Source organism: Aquarana catesbeiana, linkage group LG07 (genome assembly GCF_042186555.1).
Source record: "Aquarana catesbeiana isolate 2022-GZ linkage group LG07, ASM4218655v1, whole genome shotgun sequence".
Lineage (NCBI taxonomy): Eukaryota > Metazoa > Chordata > Amphibia > Anura > Ranidae > Aquarana > Aquarana catesbeiana.
This window is the reverse complement of record NC_133330.1, coordinates 179,477,897-179,499,773: the sequence shown is the minus strand read 5'-3', so window position 1 is coordinate 179,499,773 and position 21,877 is coordinate 179,477,897.

The following is a 21,877-nucleotide window of genomic DNA, read 5'->3' as shown; positions in this document are numbered from 1 at the left end:
CAGGGAGCCAGAAATGAGCGTAGTAGAACAGCAAGCAGGATCTGGAGCCAGAAGGAATATCAACCAAACAAGTCTTTAACAGGAACACAGGAGACCGTCTCTAGAGATGTGACCAAGGCGAAGGCCGAGATCATCTGGGTTGAACGGCTTAAGTAGGCAGAACTGATCAACTGGTGAGTAACTGTGGAGAGATAGGAGCTGGCAATTAGCCAACAGCTGAGAGGCCAGCTCAGAGAAGGAAGGGATGAGCCCAGCCCTGACAGTACCCCCTCCTCGATGACCCCTGCCCTCAAAGGACCACCAGGCTTGAGGGGAAACTGCCTATGTATGCCTGAGGATGAGACCCAAGAGCATTCCTCCGGACCATACTCTTTCCAATGCACCAGGTACTGTATGTGCCCACGGAACTACAGAAGTCAACAATGGACTGTACTGCACACTCTTCATGGTTCTCAACCTGTACAGGGTGAGAACGAGGCACCGAGGTGGTAAAGTGGTTGCAGACCAAAGCTTTTAATAAGGAGACATGAAATACATTTTAGATACATATATTAGAATGAAAGTCTAATACGTAAGCCACCGGGTTAATCCTGGGAAGAATATGCAAAGGCCCAATAAACTGAGGTGCGAACTTCAGAGAGGGAACATGAAGTAGGAGGTTGCAAGATGACAGCCAGACCCTGTCCCCAACCTGGTAGGAAGGTGCAGGAAAGCGTATGCTGTCAGCATGGAGTCTGTACCTATAATTAGCATGTCACAAAGCCTCCTGGACTTGTGCCCAAGTGGAACAAAGGATGCTCCTCTAACGCAGGAATACTCTGTGGAACAAATGAGTCAGGCAACATGAAAGGTTGGAAACCATAGTTCGCCATAAACGGGGACAATCGAGAAGCAGAATTCAAAGCACTATAGTGATCAAACTCCACCCACGGTAAGAAGTCTGACCAGTTGTTATGATGGTCAGAAATAGAGCAATGTAGGAATTGCTCCAAAGACTTATCGGCTCGTTTTCCAGCCCCATTAGACTGCAGGTGATACGCAGAGGAGAAAGCAAGCTGAATTCCCAACTGTGCACAAAAGGCTTGGCAGAACCATGACACAAACTGACTACCCCTGTCCGAGACAATCACCTTGGGTAGCCCATGTAAGCGAAAGATTTCCTGAGCAAAAATGGAAGCCAGTTCCTTAAAAGTGGGCAACTTCTTAAGTGGAATACAATGAGACATTTTTGAGAACCGGTCAACCAACATAAGGATAACTGTTTTGCCCTTGTAGTTGGGTAACTCCACAATGAAATCCATAGACAGGTGGGTCCAAGGCCTCTCTACATTGGGTATGGGTTGTAGGAGGCCCACTGGAAGGTGTTGTGGAGTCTTACACACGGAACAGGCAGCTACAAAGGCAGTCACATCAACACAGAATTCTTCCCAGGGTGGCCAGCAGCCTTGAGAGAATGGTAAGTCTGGAGCATGGCAACAAAGCAGCGGTCACAAGGTTTCTCAGGAGGAGCATGAACCTGAGCAGCAAGAATTTTGTCACGCAAAGAAGAAGTGAGACTGGTGCGAACCGTAGCCAGAATACAATAGTGAAAACATAGCCAGAGTTCAGGAACCGGAACAGATAGTCAAACAAGCCAAAATGTCAGGGAGCCAGAAATCTGAATTGCAACCTGCTAATTTTATTCTTGTCCATGGAGAGTGGTAGAGGGCTTGTACCCCTGTTAGAAACTCATCTTTAAAGCCCATATATTGCAGCACTGGGAATAGATAGGGCAAGAGTGTCAGAAACCATAAATCAGACTGAGACAGAAGAACAGTTAAATCTCACTTGTTTAATAATAATAAACAAAGGTAAACAGAGTAAACATAGTCAAAACATAGCGCCCAAATCCTCATTGATGATAACTTTGTGTGGTTCTGTGTAGAGTTTAGTGACTTAAAGAAGTACAAGATCCCCTTGGAAGGAAGTATAGGTTGTTCATAAGAACAGATAATGTCAGTCTTGATTGGGAATATTGTACCTCTAATGAAGGGCTTGAAATGTGCTTAAGTCCCCATTGTCAAAGATATCCCCAATGGTGTTAATTCCGGCTGTTGACCATGTAGAGACTGACAGGTCTGTATAGAGAAGTTCCAGTGAGGAGAGGGGGGAGAACACCATGTTTTGTTTCTGTGCTGAGAAAAAGAGTGGGGTGGTGTCAGAAACCATGAATCAGACTGAGACAAAAGTGCAGTTAAATCTCACTTGTTTAATAATAATAAAAAAAGGTAAACAGAGTAAACATAGACAAAACATAGCCAGAGTTTAGGAACCGGAACGGATAGTCAGACAAGCCAAAACGTCAGGGAGCCAGAAATGAGCGTAGTAGAGTCAGGCAACATGAAAGGTTGGAAACCATAGTTCGCCATAAACGGGGACAATCGAGAAGCAGAATTCAAAGCACTATAGTGATCAAACTCCACCCACGGTAAGAAGTCTGACCAGTTGTTATGATGGTCAGAAATAGAGCAATGTAGGAATTGCTCCAAAGACTTATCGGCTCGTTTTCCAGCCCCATTAGACTGCAGGTGATACGCAGAGGAGAAAGCAAGCTGAATTCCCAACTGTGCACAAAAGGCTTGGCAGAACCATGACACAAACTGACTACCCCTGTCCGAGACAATCACCTTGGGTAGCCCATGTAAGCGAAAGATTTCCTGAGCAAAAATGGAAGCCAGTTCCTTAAAAGTGGGCAACTTCTTAAGTGGAATACAATGAGACATTTTTGAGAACCGGTCAACCAACATAAGGATAACTGTTTTGCCCTTGTAGTTGGGTAACTCCACAATGAAATCCATAGACAGGTGGGTCCAAGGCCTCTCTACATTGGGTATGGGTTGTAGGAGGCCCACTGGAAGGTGTTGTGGAGTCTTACACACGGAACAGGCAGCTACAAAGGCAGTCACATCAACACAGAATTCTTCCCAGGGTGGCCAGCAGCCTTGAGAGAATGGTAAGTCTGGAGCATGGCAACAAAGCAGCGGTCACAAGGTTTCTCAGGAGGAGCATGAACCTGAGCAGCAAGAATTTTGTCACGCAAAGAAGAAGTGAGACTGGTGCGAACCGTAGCCAGAATACAATAGTGAAAACATAGCCAGAGTTCAGGAACCGGAACAGATAGTCAAACAAGCCAAAATGTCAGGGAGCCAGAGATGAGCGTAGTAGAACAGCAAGCAGAATCTGGAGCTAGAAGAAATGTCAGCCAAGCAAGTCTTTAACAGGAACACAGGACAGCATCTCTAGAGATGTGACCAAGGCGAAGGCAGAGATCATCTGGGCTGGACTGCTTAAGTAGGCAGGACTGACGAGCAGGATATCATTAACAGGTGACTCACTGTGGAGATATAGGAGCTGGCAATTAGCCTACAGCTGAGAGGCCAGTTCAGAGAAGGAAGGGCTGAGCCCAGCCCTGACACAGAGTACACTATCAAAGGCTTTATTTATGACAAGGCTTAGTAACAGGACTTGTTTTGTGTGTAATTTAGTGTCCTGAAGAACATTCATGGTAAGGCGGATGTTATCGGTAATGAACCTTTTAGGAATAAATCCTGATTGATCAGAAGAGGTTAGAGATGCAATAACATCAGCCAAAGCTCGACTAAATATTTTGAGGTCATTATTGATGACTGATATCGGTCTATAGTTTTGTGGGAGTAAATGGTCTTTGAGAGGTTTTGGTAGCAGGGACATATTAGCTAAGGTCATTTATTCTGGGAAGTGGTTGCCACTGAGGACACCATTAAACATAGTAGTTAATTGTGGGGTTAAAATAGGAGCAGTAACTACTGCTAGTTACTACAAAATAGGAGTGTTTGTAGTAACTAGCAGTAAACCTGACTGTGCCTGGAGCAACTGATCATTTTAAATATTTGTTTACTTTGTGGATGTCTTCCTCTGTAAAGGGTGCATTAAGAGCGTCTACTTGGGAGGATGTTAGAGTGGGGAGAGGAAGGGAAGGTAACCATGTTAGCGATTCTTGCGAAGGGGGGGACAATGGATGGGCTAGTAGAGTCGAATTAAAGTTTTCAAAAATGCTAAGGACTTCCTTAGGGAGTGATGCTATGTTACCTGTAGCAAGCAGAATCTGGAGCTAGAAGAAATGTCAGCCAAGCAAGTCTTTAACAGGAACACAGGACAGCATCTCTAGAGATGTGACCAAGGCGAAGGCAGAGATCATCTGGGCTGGACGGCTTAAGTAGGCAGGACTGACGAGCAGGATATCATTAACAGGTGACTCACTGTGGAGATATAGGAGCTGGCAATTAGCCTACAGCTGAGAGGCCAGTTCAGAGAAGGAAGGGCTGAGCCCAGCCCTGACACAGAGTACACTATCAAAGGCTTTATTTATGACAAGGCTTAGTAACAGGACTTGTTTTGTGTGTAATTTAGTGTCCTGAATAGGGATGAGCCGAACACCCCCCTGTTCGGTTCGCACCAGAACATGCGAACAGGAAAAAAGTTCGTTCGAACATGCGAACACCGTTAAAGTCTATGGGACACGAACATGAATAATCAAAAGTGCTAATTTTAAAGGCTTATATGAAAGTTATTGTCATAAAAAGTGTTTGGGGACCTGGGTCCTGCCCCAGGGGACATGGATCAATGCAAAAAAAAGTTTTAAAAACGGCCGTTTTTTCAGGAGCAGTGATTTTAATAATGCTTAAAGTCAAACAATAAAAGTGTAATATCCCTTTAAATTTCGTACCTGGGGGGTGTCTATAGTATGCCTGTAAAGGGGCGCATGTTTCCTGTGTTTAGAACAGTCTGACAGCAAAATGACATTTTGAAGGAAAAAACTCATTTAAAACTACTCGCGGCTATTGCATTGCCGACAATACACATAGAAGTTCATTGATAAAAACGGCATGGGAATTCCCCAAAGGGGAACCCCGAACCAAAATTAAAAAAAAAAAATGACGTGGGAGTCCTCCTAAATTCCATACCAGGCCCTTCAGGTCTGGTATGGATATTAAGGGGAACCCCGGCCGAAATTAAAAAAAAAAATGACGTGGGGTTCCCCCTAAATTCCATACCAGACCCTTCAGGTCTGGTATGGATTTTAAGGGGAACCCCGCGCCAAAAAAAAAAAAAAAAACGGCGTGGGGTCCCCCCAAAAATCCATACCAGACCCTTATCCGAGCACGCAACCTGGCAGGCCGCAGGAAAAGAGGGGGGGACAAGAGTGCGGCCCCCCCTCCCTCCTGAACCGTACCAGGCCACATGCCCTCAACATTGGGAGGGTGCTTTGGGGTAGCCCCCCAAAACACCTTGTCCCCATGTTGATGAGGACAAGGGCCTCATCCCCACAACCCTGGCCGGTGGTTGTGGGGGTCTGCGGGCGGGGGGCTTATCGGAATCTGGAAGCCCCCTTTAACAAGGTGACCCCCAGATCCCGGCCCCCCCCCTGTGTGAAATGGTAAGGGGGTACATAAGTACCCCTACCATTTCACGAAGAAAGTGTCAAAAATGTTAAAAATGACAAGAGACAGTTTTTGACAATTCCTTTATTTAAATGCTTCTTCTTTCTTCTATCTTCCTTCATCTTCTGGTTCTTCTGGTTCTTCTGGCTCTTCTGGTTCTTCCTCCGGCGTTCTCGTCCAGCATCTCCTCCGCGGCGTCTTCTGTCTTCTTCTCCTCGGGCCGCTCCGCACCCATGGCATGGGGGGGAGGCTCCCGCTCTTCTCTTCTTCTTTTCTTCTCTTCTTCTCTTCTTCTTTTCTTCTTTTCTTCTCCGGGCCGCTCCGCAATCCATGCTGGCATGGAGGGAGGCTCCCGCTGTGTGACGGCGCTCCTCGTCTGACAGTTCTTAAATAACGGGGGCGGGGCCACCCGGTGACCCCGCCCCCCTCTGACGCACGGTGACTTGACGGGACTTCCCTGTGGCATTCCCCGTGACGTCATTTTTTTTTTTTAAGTTTGGTTCGGGGTTCCCCTTTGGGGAATTCCCATGCCGTTTTTATCAATGAACTTCTATGTGTATTGTCGGCAATGCAATAGCCGCGAGTAGTTTTAAATGAGTTTTTTCCTTCAAAATGTCATTTTGCTGTCAGACTGTTCTAAACACAGGAAACATGCGCCCCTTTACAGGCACACTATAGACACCCCCCAGGTACGAAATTTAAAGGGATATTACACTTTTATTGATTGACTTTAAGCATTATTAAAATCACTGCTCCTGAAAAAACGGCCGTTTTTAAAACTTTTTTTTGCATTGATCCATGTCCCCTGGGGCAGGACCCAGGTCCCCAAACACTTTTTATGACAATAACTTGCATATTAGCCTTTAAAATTAGCACTTTTGATTTCTCCCATAGACTTTTAAAGGGTGTTCCGCGGCATTCGAATTTGCCGCGAACACCCCAAATTGTTCGCTGTTCGGTGAACTTGCGAACAGCCAATGTTCGAGTCGAACATGAGTTCGACTCGAACTCGAAGCTCATCCCTAGTCCTGAAGAACATTCATGGTAAGGCGGATGTTATCGGTAATGAACCTTTTAGGAATAAATCCTGATTGATCAGAAGAGGTTAGAGATGCAATAACATCAGCCAAAGCTCGACTAAATATTTTGAGGTCATTATTGATGACTGATATCGGTCTATAGTTTTGTGGGAGTAAATGGTCTTTGAGAGGTTTTGGTAGCAGGGACATATTAGCTAAGGTAATTTCTTCTGGGAAGTGGTTGCCACTGAGGACACCATTAAACATGGTAGTTAATTGTGGGGTTAAAATAGGAGCAGTAACTACTGCTAGTTACTACAAAATAGGAGTGTTTGTAGTAACTAGCAGTAAACCTGACTGGGCCTGGAGCAACTGATCATTTTAAATATTTGTTTACTTTGTGGATGTCTTCCTCTGTAAAGGGTGCATTAAGAGCGTCTACTTGGGAGGATGTTAGAGTGGGGAGAGGAAGGGAAGGTAACCATGTTAGCAATTCTTGCGAAGGGGGGGACAATGGATGGGCTAGTAGAGTCGAATTAAAGTTTTCAAAAATGCTAAGGACTTCCTTAGGGAGTGATGCTATGTTACCTGTAGGTTTACGGAGTTTATATACATGGGGAGGATGCAATGTGTGGTTAAGTTTATCATAGATGATGCAGAGTAAGAGAAATTTTCGCTTTTGACTAACGAAGGGATTTTTCTACTTTGGCTGATAACAGGGTATTCAGTTCTAACCACTTCTGAGCTATCAGTTGCCTATTAGAGGTTGTTAGGTTTCCAATTTGTACTCTTTGTAACTTATTGGGCTCTTTAGTCAGCGTAGAGTTTGTTTCCAACGTTCTTTATTTTTGGTTGACGCTAGCTTAATAAGGTGGCCTTGTGAAAAACAGCCTTGTAGGCCACCCACAATATACCAGGGGAGATACCTGGTGTAGAATTTAGGGTAAAGTATTCTTGTATAGCATCAGAAATTTCTTTATGGATAATTGGGTCTAATGCCGTGTACACACGAGCGGACTTTTCGTCAGACTCAACTCTGAAGGACTTTTCGACGGAGTTCTGATGGAGTTCCGCTGAAACGGACTTGCCTACACATGATCACACCAAAGTCTGACCGTCTAGAACGTGGTAACGTACACCAGGTACGACAGGACTATAAAACAGAAGTGCAATAGCAAGTGTGCCACCCTTTGAGCTCCTTCTGCTAATCTCGGGTTTACCTCATGTTAGTAGAAGTTTGGTGAGAGACGATTCGCACTTTTCAGACTCGTGTTTTTTCAGATCGTTTAACTGTTGTTCAGTTTGTGCTTGTGGGGTTTGTATCTGCTTTTCAGCGCGTGTAGTCAGTTCGCATTTGTCCATTCGGTGCGTTCTTGTCCGCTCGTTGCTGGTTTTCAGCTCACTCTTTACAGACCTTGCTGTTCTTCAGTGCATTCTGTTTAAGTTCGTTCTGACCAGCCGACCGTTTTGAAGCCATGTTGCGTGTACTTCTTCGTCGTAGAATTCGTGCTTTGCTTGGGCTTGGTGTTGTAGTTAATTCTTCTACCAAAGTCCAGTCCATGAACAGGGTGGGGAGGAGTTCATGGACCAAGAATTGGTTGCTCCAGCGTGACCAATTCTCTCACATGCCTTTGCTTCGTGAGATCCGTGAGAATAATCCTGACGATTTCAGGAACTTTCTCAGGATGACGGACCCCATTTTTCACCATTTGTTGGCTTTGCTGAGCCCTTATATCAGCAGGCAGGATACCTGCATGAGGCAAGTCATCACTCCGGAGCCGAGGCTAGTCACCACGTTACGGTGCTTGGCGACTGGGAGAAGCCTGCAGGACCTCAAGTTCTCGACAGGCATCTCCCCCCAGGCTCTGGGGATCATTATCCCAGAGACCTGTTCTGCTATCATTCAGGTCCTGCAGAAGGACTATATTAAGGTAAGATTTATCCTTTAACATCACATTTTATTGTATTTAATGTTTGCTAATGTATTGTATTTCTTTCCTCAATCCCTAATTACCATGATTGCAATATGCTGTGAATGGCCTCTTTGTCCTCATGCATGCTGTAATCTTTTATTGGTACTTTTTTGTCCTTCATGCATATTTGCCTTCACTAACCTCCTCAGCATGCTATCCTGGCCCCATATACACCTAGTCTAGTCACTTAACAATGTATTTTGTCAGCTCCATTGTAGTGCTTTACCCTAAACCCCCCTTTAAAATGTGTCTAAATGGTATGTGTGTCCTTAAATTAATTTCTAAGCCCCCCCTTAAGATGTGTCCAAATTGTATGTGTGTCCTTAAATTAATTTCTAAGCCCCCCCCTTAAAATGTGTGCAAATGGTATGTGTGTCCTTAAATTAATTTATAATCCCCCCTTAAAATGTGACCAAATGGTATGTGTGTCCTTAAATTAATTTATAAGCCCCCTCCTTAAAATGTGTCCAAATGGTATGTGTGTCCTTAAATTAATGTATAAGCCCCCCCTTAAACTTTATCAATGGGCCATCAGAGGGGGTGAGGAATCTGATAAGTGGGCCTTATATTTTATTCTTTAAATAATAATTAAAATAAATGCTATATTGATGTTGGGCAAGAATGTTTTTGTGTGTAATCTGCTTGCAATATTATGTGCAAAAGTACTTATATTTTTTTTTCTTGTTTCACTCCCCCGTTTCCTTCAATGCCACAGGACTGGCAGACTGTGGCATCCCATTTTGCCACCAGTTGGGACTTTTCCAACTGTGGAGGGGCTATAAATGGGAAGCACGTCCACATCGGGGTCATACTATTTTAACTATAAGGGGTTTCATAGTATCGTGTTAATGGCGGTGGTGTCAGCACAATATGAATTTCTGTATGTGGACGTGGGGAAGAATGGCCGGATGTCAGATGGAGGAGTCTTTGCCCAGACAGAATTCTACCAGCGTCTCCAGAGTGGTGGCCTGGGATTGCCACCTGATGCTGATAACGTGGAAGGACTCCCCTTTGTCTTCCTTGCAGATGAAGCCTTCGGTCTGAGTGAGCAGAGGCCATTCCCCTAATGAACCCTAACCCCGGAGAGGAGGGTTTTTAACTACTGGCTGGCCAGAGCAAGAAGAGTTGTGGAGAATGCCTTCAGGATAATGGCCAGCCAGTTCCGCCTGTTTCTGACAGCAATCCATATGGCAGACTACAAACTTAATCATATTGTCTTAGCATGCTGCATCCTGCACAATTTTTTAAGAAAAAATGCAAGAAATTATATTGCATCAGTTGGGCCTGAGGCCGGACTTACAGACAATCCTCTGATGGGCCTGGATACTGGCCGTACTGGCTTGGCCCCCCAAAGCGCCTGTGAAGTAAAGGTGAAATATGATAATTATTTTACGGGTAGGGGGGGCCATTGCAATGCCAGACAATGTCTAATTTTTATTAATAAAAAAATAATGATCAGATAAAATCCCAAAATGTATTTTTTGCTTGCTTTTCTTTTTGGCTGTCTCCTAGGTTCTCCTAGTGCCAAGTGGATTTTCCTTTAGTAAATAAGCCCCAATGTCACTGTAAACACAAAATTACTTACAAAACTGCTATTGAGCATTGAAAGAAGAAGCCACACATTGTTGATCAGCAAACTTTTTAATCTGTGCACATTCACATGTGCTTTTATAATTTTTTGTTTTAAAATATATATTTATATATTTCTTTTTTTAACAATATATATATATATATATATTTTTTGTTTACAAACAGGCATGTTTTAAAACATAACATACACACAACTCTAGAGCTTACAAAGTTCAACATCTAGAAAATGAAGGCAATATCAGACATTATAGTGTAAAAAATGTCTTGATATTGCCAAAAATCAGATGGGGTGATGTCACCCCTGTAAAAGCCAAATTTTGAAGATGCACACAAATTGGGATTCCAAATGGGTAATGTCAACATGTGCTATCTCCCATCATGGGGGATCAATGGACGTGTTTTGTGGGTGCAATCCCTTCCTCTCACCTACTAGCGTTATGAGGAAGGGGTTGCACCCACAAAACGCGTACATTGAGATCCCCTGATGGCAGATAGCACATGTTGACACACCGTGTGTATCTTCAAAATTTGGCTTTTTAAAATTGTAAAAAATTAAAAACACTTAATGTGGTCATCTAAAAAGGAAATGAAGAACATGATCGATTTAGTTTTAGGGAAAAAGGGATTAAATTCCCCAAAACATCAATCATGTTCTTCATTTCCTGCTGCATGATGTCCAGGCAATTGCGCATTTCATCAATCTCTCCATTCCAGGCCATGATCTGGCCAATGAGTCTTTGTGCGCTGTCACTTGAAAATGCTTCACCTTCCACAACCAGCACATCACCTAAAATTGAAAAAACATGTATTTAGAAATATGCAGGCATACATAGATTACCTGAAGGGTAATGCTGGGGTGTCAGACACTCACCCGGTGGGGTGCACATCTTGCCCACTTCCTCCACCTCTCCTTCCTTAAGATCCTTGGGGGGCTTGGGCTAATTTGCCAATCAGGTTGGTGATGTCGGGGGTCCCTGGTATCCTCTGACTGCTGTCTGAGTCTTTTCTCCCCTATGAGAATTTAACAAAAGGTATACTTAGCACACAGATATTTGAGTCCAGACATAGGAATATGAAACATTGCTTTGAAGTGGTGTACAATTGTCTGTTTGGGAAGAAATCCAAGTTGAAGACATGATTAAAATCCCCTTTTTTACCAAGCTGGAATAATTACCTTTTTTGGCCAAGTTTCACAGATGGAGACACCCCACGTATCCACTGGAGCACCTGTGTGGGTTACCCTAAAAAAGTGCTCTGGTGTCCCACACTACACACTAGTGCTCCTGAGTCCAGATGTGTAAACAGCTGCTGAGTGTCCTCTCCTTACATTCCACTGAATCAAGTTTGCAATTCATTCAAGTTTCAAAGACATCTAGACAACAATGTCTTAAACTTCTTTTAATAAGACAAATTAGCAAGACCAAAATGTAGTTAAAACCCTGTATCAACTAAATACATCATATATATTTTAAAACAATGTTTCCCACTAACGATGTTTCCTACAAATGATTACTGTGTCCACGAACATGAAAGTAGACATTTAAACTGTACAAAAGTAAAGAAAAGCACATGGAGCAGCATGCAAGTTAATAATCAGAATAGGAACACACGACAAGTACTTACTTTTTTGAAGCACTTTCTTTATTCTTCTGTACTGATCCGGCTCCCTCAGTTTAAGGTCGGACCAGTGTTTCCTTAATTGGTCTTTGGAGCAGCGTACCCCAAAATTCTGCTGCAGAGTCTTCAAAACTTTGGACATGATTTTGGCCTTGCGCAAATTCGGCTGGGTGTGCGGTCCATTCTTCACATCATAATTGTTTCTCCACCATCTCTTTAAAGGCCATACTGGAGGCCTTAAATCTCCTCTTCCCAGATGAGGATGTTTCCTCATTACTGGAAGAGTATGCAAACACCTGCTGTGTCTCCACCATGTTGCTCCTACTGCGCTCCGTAGAGAGAAGGGGCGGGGAATATTTGTGAAAAAGAACATCAGGGGCAGGCGCAGTGTATATAAAGTTAACACGCATGTGTCGTAGGTACGGTCTGTGCGCGGAGAAAAGAGGAACTGAAGTTGCGAGCGTCCGAAACGAAGGTAAATTTTATTAAATTTGGAACATCAGTGGCCTATACTGCTTAAAGATTGAGGCCCATATTGGGATAACATTATGAGAGTTTAGGCTAACATTAGTGTTTTTGTCTTGTGTATTGTCTTACAGAAAAAATTAATAAGTTTAAGGACCATGAATTTATGTCCCATTTTATTATTATTATTACAAGTACAGGGAGATGAGGAATCTGTGGGAGGTCAAACACAGTTTATATTACAATAAACAAGTAAGGAAGGAACTGCTGGAGAGACTTCTGGAATTTGTGCAGATTTGGATCCCAGAAGCAACCATGAAGATTTTGGAAAGTAGAATTGGGATCTTGAGGAACATGTATAGGAGGGAGCATAAGAAGATCCAGGCTTGCCGGAGATCAGGAGCATCAGCAGATGATGTATATGTACCCAGGCTGTGGTATTTCCAAAAACTGTGTTTTCTTGATGACCAGACTGAAGCCAGGGAATCTCTTTCGACCCTTCCCTCCACCCCAGAGGAGGCTGACGAGGAACAACCTGGGCCTTCCATCCTGGAAGAACCGGATGCACCCAGCTGGAGCCAGGTATATTATTTTTCAACAGATTCATTGTCCTAAATAATATTAAAGATGTTACCTATTAAGGATTTTATCCAAAAAATGATGTATTCATATCAATTAACAGTAGTGGCCAAAAATGTTTGTCACCAGCTTGAAAAAATGCTGGGGTCAGAATGATACTATTTTATATGTATTAACATTGAATTTGCAAGTCATGAGCTGAAAATTGTGTGTGATTGATGAACCAAAAACTAAAACTATGTCCTTTTATTATACACAGGATGAGCTCAGCCAAGAGGAAGGTCTGGAAAGTGGCAGGCATGAGAAGGCCAGGCCCAGTGACAGCCAGGAGGTGGCCATGCCCAGTGATAGCCAGGAGGTAGGCAGGCCCAGTGTCAGCCAGGAGGTGACTGGGCCCAGTAGGAGCCTCACACAATCCCAGGTGCCTCCCCTCTGCCTTCAAACAAAAAGGCCCAGGAAGGGGACGGTGATGGAGGAGGCCTCATTAGGAAAGCAACGGATGTCCTGAGGAGCCCCCCAATGCTGAAGAGGCCTATGGTTGCTATTTAGCCACCAGGTTGCTAGAATTGGAGAAGGGCCAACGCCTTCTCTGTGAGGGACTTTTTGCTAAGTCCCTTCAGAAGGGGCTGAGAGGCCAGATAACTGAGAACAGCCACATATATGATCTCACCCATCCTCCTCCTCCTCCTCCTGCCACAAGTCCACCACCAGAGCCACAGCCTCCAAGGAAGGCTGCAGGGAAGGCTGCAGTGAAGAGAAGAAAGTGATGACCTGGGCTCAGTCTGGTCTGACGGAAGACGCAGGCTGGTGTAGTACCACAGCCTGGGGACATATATGTCATCTGCTGCTGGTCTTGATCTCTGGGATTCCTGGACCAGATTGTGCTCCCTATTATTTTGACTCCTCAAGATCCCAATTTTGTTTTCCACAGACTTGATGTGTGCCCTGGGGCCAAAAGGCTTCACAAATTCCAAAAGTTTCTCCAGCATTGCCTTCATCATTATTTTGTTAACCAGAATAAATGGATATTTTAGTTTCTGAAAATAGTTGCCTATGTGTTTTTATTCAAATACAATTCTATAAAAGACAATGTCAAATTAACAAGGGACACCAACCTCCTTGAGGTTCCAAAAAAAAAAATTATAATGTTATTGTGGTAACTTGACACACACAAAAAAAACATTAATAATGTTATTGTGGTAACTTGACCCAAAAAAAAAAAATATATAATGTTATTGTGGTAACTTGTCACACAAAAAATAAAACATTAATACTGTTATTGTGGTAACTTGACACACAAAAAAATAAAAATATGGAGATCACTAGAAAATAATTTTAAAATAATCCTAAAAAAAAAGATCTTGATAAAATCAAAAATAATAAAAGATAACTAAAAAAAATTGGTAAACATTATTATGGAGATCGTGCTTTTAAACAATACAATATTATTCATTAAATCAGGAGAAATAATCCAGAAATCAGTTTGTGAGAACTCTGTGTGAATATGAGCAGCAAAACAACTTTGTTCTTCTAGCATTATATAGAAGACAATAATGCGCTGCATTAAACGATCACAGAATTTGCAGCGTGAAGAATGTGCTAGCTCCAATACGAACACTAGTTTTACCAGACCAAGCGCTTCTGTCTCATACTTGCTTCAGAGCATGCGTAGTTTTTGGCCTGTCGGAACAGCATACAGTCGAGCGGATTTCTCGATAGGAACTGGTTTCGGCGGTGTTCCGTTGGAAAGATTTGAAACATGTTCTATTTCTAAAGTCCATCAGATTTTTTGACAGAAAAGGTCTGGTGAAGCCCACACACGTTCTGAATGTCCGACGGCTTCGTTCCCTCGGACCTTTGATGCCGAAAAGTCCGCTCGTGTGTACGCAGTATAAGAGGAGAGGGTCATTCAGATGCAATGTATATGGAGTCTCTGAAGGACCAATAAGAGTGGTGGATAAAGTTACAATGTTATGGTCAGACCATGGGCAAAGATGAAATCCAGACTTGGTGGAATTGTCTAGAACAATGGGAGTACAATAGATATAATCCAGTCTGGCAAAAGGATCATGGGATGAGAGTAAAATGTATAGTCTTTGTCTCCAATGTTATGAGATCGCCAAGAATCTATCAAATGAAATGGTATAAAGTAAATAATGATCAGTGCAGCTTGATGATATATATAAAATACACAGCATCATTATGCGGTTTTGCACAGTTACAACATAGGCACTTTAGTATTCATCTACATTGAACATAGCGCTACTGTTGCTTCAATTATTTTGCACAGTATCATTAGCAATTTGCATAATCGCAATTAGCGATTTTGCACATCAATTATCGCTTATTGTTAATATTTTATATATATCATCAAGCTGCACTGATCATTACTTATTTTACACCATTTAAGTGAATTTATACACTTTAGATCTAGCTGCAACTTATCAGATTAGCATATATTCACTTTGATAGCGTGAAGGATCTTACTTACATTTATCAATTGAAATGACTGTAGCGATTTAATTAGTGATTTAGGGAATGCTTTTACAGAATAGAGAGGTGGTGCTTCTGTCTAACTGTGGGTGGGGCAACAAGGTTAAAATCACCAATAATTAACATATGGGATGAAGTGTACTATGCCATGTCAAGTGCTTTAAAAATGCTGAGAAGAATGTTGCTTGTGCCACATTTGGGGTGTACACATTTGCTATTGTGAGTTCATGTCTGGCTAAAATACTCTTCAGTATAAGAAATCTGCTGTCTGGGTCCCTGAAAACGTGCTGAACCTCAAAGGGGAAATAGTTATGCAAAAATATTGCTACCCCTCTACATTTAGAAGAGTGTAGTGTAAAAAAAGCCTGTTTATATGTTCTGTGAAAAAACATAGGATGGTTATTAGAGGCAAAATGCATCTCTTGTAATAATATAATTTGTGCGCCCAGTCTTTTGTAACATGTAAGTTTTTTCAGCATTTGTGGGGTGCGTTAAAGCCTTGCACATTATGTGTAATACACGATTCCCATTGATTGGTTGAATTACTGCTAGGCTTACCCTATGTATGTGGTAGATTAAGTATGGAGTTACAGAAAATCCCCCCAGGAGGACAGCACATCCCAGGGCTTACCATCAATCAAGAGTATCACCATGATTCAAAAAACCTAAACCGTTTCTGATATGCTTCAATAATCTAATAAACATAAACAACCAAAAAGAGCTGTATAAAACAAGAATGTGCAAATCCAGCCTTCGGGTTTTGTGCTGGTATAACATGGGTTCAGGTTGCCAGTAACATAAACCTGAAAAACAGAAAATTACAATATGAGGGGCAAATATGCCCCTAACTCCATGAGTCATGTCTAGAGCTGTGGTGGAAAATATAGATATGAGTGGAGTGCGGTATCATCGCATCGACCTCCCCCGAACTAGCCTGCTGAGAACGTGTTTCTAAAACTATCAATTGACATGTTTCAAAAAGAGATAGAAACAAAAAAAAAGGGGGTTATAAGGTATTGTAATAAACTTCTATAAAGACAAATTTTAATCAGTTGTGAGTTAAAGAAGTATAACCAAGTCACCAACCATTTTTTGATTTCTGTGCCAGCCTAAAAAGGTTTGAGGGTGCAGTATCAAAAGGCCACTAGGTGGGAATGTTGATAAGTCACAGTGATTCCTGAAGCAGTATATGGTGGACAGTCTTGATTTTCTCTTTATTCTTCTTTCCTCCTGTTCTGAGATGTAATAAGCTACTGGCCAATTTCTATCAAGAAAGAATTATGAGACTGCAGCTGATACAGCAGTGTAATACTGGCCAGCAGCAGGACATTTTTAATATAGAAGAACTGACCAAAATATACAAGAAAAAAAATACAGGCAAGTGGTTTTCTACAAGAATTTTAAAACTGCAAACGACACAGTAGTGAAAACTGGTCAGCAACTGGACAGTTTTAATCATGGACAGCAGAGAAAAATTTAGTATAGACAAAGCACACAAGCAGGTGTTTTACTACATAAATTAAGAGACCACAGATTATACAACAGTGGCCAGCAGCAGGATAGTTTTATTCAGGGATAATAAGACTAATAATAAGAATAACAGGTTATGCCTAACTTTAATTACATATAGGGATATGAAGGTACAATGAATGTGAGTGATATAATGTGCGATGGTTTAGATCAGTGATGGCGAACCTTGGCACCCCAGATGTTTTGGAACTACATTTTCCATGATGCTCATGCATGCTGCAGTGTAGTGGAGCATCATGGGAAAAGTAGTTCCAAAACATCTGGGGTGCCAAGGTTCGCCATCACTGGTTTAGATACACACTGTTCTTGCACTTAATGTATTATTTTTTTTCAAACAATGCAGCAATGTGCTGTAAACAAAAGCTAGCTCCAAAAACAGATTTATGCAACAAGTAAATGCTTCACTGTGACATATGAAAATGTATTTATTATGGAAACTATTTATCATGTTTCTCCATCTTGTATGTTAGTACAAATAAAAAAGTATCATGAACACTACTTCTCCATAAATTATAACACTTCCAGCTTCCCAGTTGTGTTACTGTGATCCTTTCTACTTCAGATTCTTGACCAATGATTTGTTTGCTGGTCACATCAATCAATTGTAGACCACAACCTTTTTTAGATCCTCCAAATATACTGCACCCATGCACATTTGCTAGGTGCAATGGCCAATTGCCAATTGCCTTAAATTAGCCACTGTACAGAAAGGAGAGGGATGAAGTATTATTTACATTGTACATTGTATTGTAATATAGTTTTGTGTGTAATTTGCAAACATCATGTAGCCCACCTACACTATACATTGCCTTGTGAATAGTGCTGGGTGTGTTATTTGTCAATAGTATGTAACCCTACCAATAAATGTATATTGCAGATTGAACCACTTCTTTTGTCCAAGAATCCTCAGATCTATGTGCATTTATGTAAATACAGTACTTTTATAGTGATTGGAATATATTTAGATTTATACTTAAGCTAGTCAGCAAAGAGAAGCCTTACAACACAAAAAAGTAAGTTTAACATAAAATAAAGGCTCTATCAACATAAAATGATCAATTTACCCCCAATTTACCCCCTCTGAACTTCGCACCTCAGTTTATTGGGCCTTTCCATATTCTTCGCAGGATTAACCCAGTGGCTTACGCATTAGACCTTCCTTCTAATATGCGTATCTCAAATGTATTTCATGTCTCCTTATTGAAACCTTTGGTCTGCAACCACTTTACCACCTCGGTGCCTCGTCCTCACCCTGTACAGGGTAAGAACCATGAGGAGTATGAAGTAAAGTCCATTGTTGACTCCCATAGTTCCGTGGGCACATAGAGTACCTGGTGCATTGGACAGGGTACGGTCTGGAGGAACGCTCTTGGGTCTCATCCTCGGACATACATGCCCCTGTCCTCCTCCGTAAATTCCATAGACATTTTCCCCTCAAGCCTGGTGGTCCTCTGAGGGAGGAGGGGTCATTGAGGAGGGGGTACTGTCAGGGCTGGGATCAGCCCTTCCTTCTCTGAGCTGGCCCCTCAGCTGTCGGCTGATTGCCAGCTCCTATCTCTCCACAGTTACTCACCTGTTGATGATATCCTGCTCATCAGTCCTGCCTACTTAAGCCGTCCAGCCCAGATGATCTCGGCCTTCGCCTTGTTCGCATCTCTAGAGACTGTCTCCTGTGTTGCTGTTAAAGACTTGTTTGGCTGACATTCCTTCTGGCTCCAGATCCTGCTTGCTGTTCTACTACACTCATTTCTGGTTCCCTGACGTTTTGGCTTGTCTGACTATCCATTCCGGTTCCTGAACTCTGGCTATGTTTTGACTATGTTTACTCTGTTTACCTTTTTTATTATTATTAAACAAGTGAGATTTAATTGTACTTCTGTCTCAGTCTGATTCATGGTTTCTGACACCACCCCACTCTTTTTCTCAGCACAGAAACAAAACATGTTGTTCTTCCCCCTCTCCTCACTGGAACTTCTCTATACAGACCTGTCAGTCTCTACATGGTCAACAGCTGGAATTAACACCATTGGGGACATCTTTGACAATGGGGACTTACGCACCTTTCAAGCCCTTCATAAGAGGTACAATATTCCCAATCAAGACTTATACAAATACCTCCAGATAAGGCATGCCCTAGGATCTACTACATGGTCAGACAATACCCTCACCACTGACATCATCTGTTTTTTTGTTTAATACATTTTTATTAAGGAAAACTAGAGCAAAGATAAACATATGTCACAAAATATATACATATTTGAAAATCAAAAGAAAAACATAGGCTTCAGTCTGCGACAGCTATAACAAGTAGGTGTAAACCAAAAACCCAATATAAAGCTATAAAATTATAAAAAGTATTATTGTAACATCTAAGTAAACAATGGGTACATAGTATATGAGCTCTTAAGCCAAACATAGTGAGGAGAAATCTTTGCTTTAGTTTAAAGAGAATACAGAATAAGAAGGGGAAGCAAAGGAGAGGATAAGAGAATTAGAGGATAGGAGAGAGTATAGATAGGAAAGAGAGAATAGAAGAGGAGAGAGAACAGAAAGCGGGAAGGGGAGGGGGGGAATGTATTGCTGGCAAGCATGGCAGTATATTGAAAAGAGCCAAGATATCAGGATATAAACGGCTAAGCTTGGTCAATCAATTTAAGGGGTTTGTATTAAAATGTCTTTATAGGTGGAGGTGGATTCAAATTTTATCCAAGAATCCCAGGTTAGTGAATGTTTCTTGGAAGTACCTCTAATGTTGTGGGTAATACTTTCCATAAGATGTACGTTATCGATCATTTGTAACCAAACTCGAACAGAAGGGATTGTTGGTTGTCCCCATAGGGTCGGAATTAAAGCTTTGGCAGTGTTCAGTAAGTGAGGAATAATTGATCGTTTATATAATCTTATAGGAGTTGTTGTAGAATGGAAGAGGATAGCCCAAGGGTCATTGGGTATATTAATATCCGATATCTGTGCTATCAGAGTACGAATGGCATCCCAAAAAGGTCGAATTAGTGGACAAAATCACCAGACGTGCGCGTGAGTAGCTTTGTTCCCACAGTTCCTCCAGCACAATGGGGAACTGGCTGGGAACATTTGGTGTAGTCTAGCTGGGGTGTAATGCCACCTGGTCAGCAATTTTTGAGGTTAGGGAAGAAGTATGGGCCAATTGAAGAATCTTATCCGTTTGGTTGTCAGTGAGGGAGGAATCTAAATCAGACTCCCATTTAGCCAGGAAAGGTGGAAAGTTGGGATTTTGAAGAGCAATGAGGGCTTTGTAAAATAGAGATATGCCATGTAGAGGTGGATCTTTAGAATGAAAAATTTCTTCTATAGCATGTAAATCCTCAATACCTCTAAGCAGATTAGGAAGGGAATTTAAAAAATGTTGTAGCTGGTGGTATCTCCATTTAACCAGAAATGTAGCAGCTTTAGGGGCTAGAATCGTACGCAGCGGTTTAAGTGTGTTGTCACGGAGAACATACATGATGTAGTAGTAGAGGTTCTTCAGATCTCCATGATTTAAAACCTGGGTCTAGTAAACCCGGTAAAAAATATTTATGGTTGAGGAGAGGTAAAAGAGGGGAATCATAATTCCATGAAAATTTTTTGTGTAATGCATCCCAGATATCTAAAGAGGATATAGTAAGAACCGAAGTATTTCGAGCCAAATTTCTGCAAGAGCAGGGTATCCAGGGGGCTATTGAAAGATCCATTCCACTTAAAAAATATTCAAGTTGTACCCATAATTTCTATTTGAGAGCATATTTCCAATCAGCCAGTCTGGAAAGAACAACCGCTTGATAATATGCTTTGAAATTAGGAAGTCCCAAACCATCGGACCATTTGGAGCGAAACAATAGCTCTCTGGATATTCTGGAATGACTATTCTTCCAGATAAATTTGGAAATCATGGTTTGTAATATAGTGAAGAACCCTACCGGTACACCTAATGGGAGCATTTGGAAAATAAAAAGGATGTGAGGCAATATATTCATTTTAATTATATTTACTTTCCCCAGCCAAGTATGTGATAAATTGGACCATTTTCGTAAGTCATCTCTAATCCTATTTAGCAAGGGGATATAATTATATCGAAAAAGAGAATAGGGGTGAGGAGTAAGATAAATACCCAGGTACTTCATACATTTTGGTTCCCATTTAAAGGGAAAAAGAGGTTTAAGGGAGAGTGCCACTGACTTGGGAATATTAATGTTTAAAATTTCAGATTTGGATAAATTTATTTTGAAGTTAGAGGTGGAGTGAAAATTGGAGAATGCTGTCATTAAATTTGGGATTGAGATGTGTGGCTGTTGGATAAAGAATAGTATATCGTCAGCATAAGCTGCGTATTTATGTGATCTGTTGCCTATTTGTATGCCTTTGATATCAGCATTATGCCCAATTGTAACTAGGAAGGGTTCTAAGGTAATAGCAAAGAGAAGGGGTGAAAGGGGGCAGGTTCCATTTTGTAAGACAAGAGGGTCACTCAACATTCCATTTATCCTAATTTGCGCTGTGGGATTTGAATAAAGGGATGAAATTTGATGAAACATCTTAGGTCCCAGCCCAAAGTGTCATAAGGTCACTTTAAGATATTCCCAGTCCACCCTATCAAAAGCCTTCTCAGCGTCAGTAGAAAGGAGTAGGGTGGGCTGGGCGCATCTCTGGACATATTGGATCAACGAGATCATCAAAGTGTCATAAGGTCACTTTAAGATATTCCCAGTCCACCCTATCAAAAGCCTTCTCAGCGTCAGTAGAAAGGAGTAGGGTGGGCTGAGCGCATCTCTGGACATATTGGATCAACGAGATTGCACGAAGGGAATTGTCTTTTGCTTCTCTATTGGGTATGAAACCCGATTGATCCGCTGATATCCAGCTAGGCAAAAGAGGCAACAATCGATTTGCCATTACTTTGGCAAGTAATTTAATGTCCACATTTATTAACGATATAGGCCTGAAACTATTGCATAGGGTAGGATCCTTATCAGGTTTAGGGATGACAGTAATATGAGTGGAGAGAGATTCTGGGCATAAACCTGAAGAGTGAGAAATAGAATTTGCATAAGCGCAGAGGCGAGGGAGCAATACGTCACTGAATGTTTTGTAATATAAAATAGCGAACCCATCAGGTCCAGGGGCTTTACCGGAT